At 35.2% G+C, this 4,605-nt stretch overlaps 1 long non-coding RNA gene across 1 annotated transcript; it reads right to left on the bottom strand.

Annotated features, from left to right (window-relative positions):
- Positions 1–2,684: 2,684 nt before the first annotated feature.
- On the bottom strand, positions 2,685–4,033 carry LOC133801734 (uncharacterized). The gene is made up of 3 exons (XR_009876929.1): positions 3,943–4,033; positions 3,512–3,719; positions 2,685–2,850 (listed from the first exon to the last, which is right to left on the bottom strand). It is a non-coding gene; the product is annotated as an uncharacterized LOC133801734 (long non-coding RNA).
- Between the last annotated feature and the right edge of the window lie 572 nt (positions 4,034–4,605).

A 4,605-nucleotide genomic window follows, 5' to 3' on the forward strand; every position in this document is an offset into this window, starting at 1 on the left:
AGCAAGTCTTGCACTTTTATAAATACACAGTGTAGTGGTCTTGGCTATCTAGGGCGTTACAACTCGATATCAGAGTGTCCTAGGTTTAAGGGTTCCTAAAGACTGGCTGGACATGTACATTCACCGTTAAAGACAAGCTCGACTCAGGTTTTGGTAATTGTGCATACGTGTTTATATGCTTAAATGATTAGAATGGAATATGAATGCTGATATTTGCTTGATTAATAGGGAGCATGAGATACTGATAGGGCCTGGCCCTTGACTGCTGTGTGGTGATATTGAGGCGTGCTTATTAGCATTATTGTGTATGTGGATGAATATTTGAATAAACTGGTATATCTTGATTGTTTGTGAATGTTTGAGTTCCAATGGTGGATCATGGAAGGATTATTACCCTGTCATCGTAGCCTAACCGCCGAGTTGTTGATTCCAGATTAACTTGGATAGCTATGCGTCCAAGACGATCTGTGCAACTTACCAGCAGTAGGTCTGAGGCAAAGGATAATGACCAGAGCCAGACCCCTCCGCCAGTCCCTGGGAACTGGCAGCAACTTATGACAGACATGCAATCACGGCTACAGAGCCAGGATGAGCATACTGTATTCTGCGACAGCAAGCCCCATCAGGGAGTGCTGCCCCTATTGTGCCACCTGCAGTGGTACCAGTTGTACAGCCAGTAGAGGTTGGGAACAGATGGGAGCTGTTGCATGAGCGGTTCAGGAAGCAGCAGCCCCCAATGAGGGAGGACCTGATCCACTGAAGGCCGAACAGTGGATGACCATGATTACTACTATCCTGGATTTCATGAGGGTAGAAGGACATGAAAGAATGGCCTATGCCACATATATGCTGAGAGAGGATGCCCGTATCTGGTGGGAAGTGGCATCATAGACTAAGGATGTTACCACTCTGAGTTGGGAAGGATTCAAGGATCTATTTAGTCAGAAATACTATGCATGACAGTTACAAAATATGCCCTGAAGTTTGACAAACTTGCGAAGTTCGTACCAGATCTTGTGCGTACTAATGCAGCTAGGTAGGACAGATTTATCAAAGGGCTTAATGCTATGATAGCCCGAGATGTGAGGATTACAACAGTTCCTGGGGGGACAACTTATGCCCATGCTGTTGAGAAGGCTCTTACCGCTGAGGAAGCGGAGAATAAGATATGGAGAGAGAGTGCAGCAAGGTGGGAGGGCCGTAGGGCGGTGCCTCCATATTCTGGTTCTGGTAGGGGCGGAGGCCCCAGTGATCTGAAGAGAAAGACCCCTGATGCTTTGACTGCTCCTGGTCCTCATAGGAGAGGTCGGGATACTCAGGGTGGCCGTCAGGGAGGCAATGATTCATGGAGCACTACAAGAAAAAATGCTTTTAATAACACCAAAAATGTGTTATCAAAACATACCATAACACCTTTTGACGTGTTAAGACCGACTATGTTATCGTAGGTCAGGGTACTTTACATAACACTTTATCATTGTTATACATATGTGTTATTATACTGTCAACGATAACACACTTTCTGTGTTATTTTAATAAATAGATAAGTGTTTAATTATATTATTTATAGTCGATTATATAACACATCTCAATACTTATAAATTTGTGGTATACTACACTTTAGTATAACACATTTTTTGTGTTATACTACACTTTAGTATAACACATTTTTTATGTTATATAATGAAGTTTGCATAACAAAATTATTTACTTACAAAAAGTGTTATTGTAATAGATATTATAACACATTTTTCGTATTATTTTAATATTTAGATAAGTTTAAATTCTCATTATATATTCATTTATATAACACTAATTTATTCTATTATATTTTTATTTTTTATTTATATAATTAAAATTAGCTTTCTAATATATACTAGCATCATCAAATGAACTTGATTTTCAAATAACAAAAAGTAAAAACATTCAACATTGTATTAACAATCCACAAATTAGTTTAAAACATTCAACATTGTCATCAACAACACAATGTTCTTTAAGTATTCAAGTAGTCTTAAATATTCAACATATTGAAAAGTTACTACTTTTAGCACAAAATATTCTATAGCTGCCCAACAGAAAGCCTTCAAAATTAAGTATCATTTTCTATTTTGCTTGTCACATCTGCAAAATAAACAAAGAAATATTTTATTGTTATTATCTAGCATCACAAATTACTTCAAGAAAAATGCTATGGAAATTATTTCCAAGAGAGGACACCACATACAAAAGACAATCACAAATGCAAAGCCAAGGACAATCAAAAATGTGAATACAAAAGTAATGGAAATTCCCTCTGATTTCTCTTTTCCAGAAAAAGAAAATTTTCTATCAAACTTTATAATGTATTTCCAAACTAAAAAAAGTGAAGGACCCAATTTAATTGAACATAGAAATCAAATCCCTTTTATAAAGAATAAACTAAGCAACATTGATGATATAATTGTTTCACAAGTACTATTTTTCTCTACTGTATGCACACAAAGCTTGATTAATTAATAGTAAGAAATCAATTATATAGAAAGCTCAATCAATAGAAAAATTAGAATAGCAATTTAAATGCATATAATACTAACATACATGAATGATCCAGATTATTGATTTTGAAATCTTAATAGTATAAGCTTAAAATAGATGGATGGCTTTTTTAAAAGAAATAGAAGGCAATCTTGCATACCTGGGAAAAGTGAGGATTCCTGGGTGATTGTGTAGATGAAGTTGTAATGTCAACAAATCTTGTTTTAGGAATAGCATTCCATTTACTGCAATACTTATCCAATGTTGCACTTGTAAAGGCGAGGGCATATTCAAGCACACTTCCAGTATTCATATTTGCCTTGTATAAAAGATCTGCAATTGGAAACACTTCAATATTTTAAATGAACTATAAAAATAAAAGCAAGATCTACATATCAATTTAGGAAGCAGAGAATTTAAGTGATTGTCATTATTGAAGGTTGAAAATGGTCCAAGTAAATGTTTTGATTTCTCACAGACAACATTCAAATTAAACTAATATCTGCACAGCTTGATGATGTCTCATGACAACAATGTTGCAAAGAAAGCAAGCAACGAGTGTTAAAACTATCTTGTCCCAAAAGAGCACTGAACTAAATGTATGGGAAGAAACCCACTAGTGAAGAAAACCATAATCACAATATTTGGTTAAAATTTAACTCAAACTTATAGGGAACCACTTTGTCGCAATTTCAAAGCTCAAAGTAGTTACAATCCAAAAAATAATTTATAAGACCACCTTGACACTGCATCAAATTCAAAAGATTTTGCCCCAAAAAAAAAAATCAAAAGAGGATATTGATAATTGATGTATATTTAAACTACTCTCCGCCTAACCCTACAATATTTAAGGAATAGCTATTGAGATGTTCAAGAAAACTCGAATCTCAAACTTTATGAGAGAAAACCACATGTCTGACCATTTGAACTACCTGAGAATCGATGATATATACATACAATGAGTTTTCTAAATATTGAATGTTCAGCTCTGTACCTGCAGCTTCTGCTTGTTTTGATAGGGTGCTGAAAGAGGTTGGATTTGGGCACCCTGGCTTAGATAATATTGCAGCAGTGACTGATTTAAAGAGACTGAGAATTGGACTATCTCCACCATCTTGAGAATGTAATACTTGCCCATCAGCACTGGGAAGTAAACCCAGCCAAGGGGCTGTTTACATGAAGTGTCAGGTATCTACTTCTCTCTGTTCAGCATGTGAGATAGCAACAATAAGATTCAAGTGGCCAGAAACACTTATTTCAACTTTAACTAACCAATTAGATGGTATACATCATGATTCAGGCATCTCCAGTTCATTTTGAAGACTTCAGTAAAATTATAGCAAAAGCAAGGACACCAGCAACCTTAATTTTATAAACAAACTCTAAAGAAAAGTCTTCAAGTTCAAGTATAATAACATCATGTACCTGCCACACCTCCATAAAAAGGAAGCAATCCAATGGACTTTGGCAATGATTCTTGCAATCCAGTGATCATTGGTTCAAGTGTTGTTAGCTGAAGTAAGAAGGAAGAGATCATTATGCTAAATAAAAGAAACTACCTCTACTCGTTCTATTAATTTGAAGCTAAAAGAAAATGCCTCTCAAGTGACACAAGTTCTATTGTTAAGAGACAAACTCATAATAAGACATTATCCACTCAAAGTTTAAAAAAAGATATCAAGAGCTACGTTAGATTTAAATAAATATTTTCATATAATGCCATGTAACTCATAAATCATGGATGATGAACTAGACTAGGGGTCAATTTTTATTGAAATGGTTTCAAAAATCCTTAATGGAAAAAATTGTCTAATAGAAAGCAACACCTCATTTATTTGAAAAACATTTCCTTGAACAATAAAATAAATGAGTGATTTATTTCATGGTGGTAACTTGGCAATTATCTGTTTTAGTTCAATAAAATAAGAGAGCTATCAAGAAAGAGCTAGGGAATTTTCAGATGAACAATAAAATAAGAGAGCTATCAAGAAAATCTAAGACCATAACATCACCAAACTAAAGTTCAACACCACAGAAAGAAATACCTGTTGCCGTCGTGAAGTTGAGAACCCCACCAACCAGCCTCGC

This window comes from Humulus lupulus, chromosome 9 (assembly GCF_963169125.1).
Source record: "Humulus lupulus chromosome 9, drHumLupu1.1, whole genome shotgun sequence".
Classification (NCBI taxonomy): domain Eukaryota; kingdom Viridiplantae; phylum Streptophyta; class Magnoliopsida; order Rosales; family Cannabaceae; genus Humulus; species Humulus lupulus.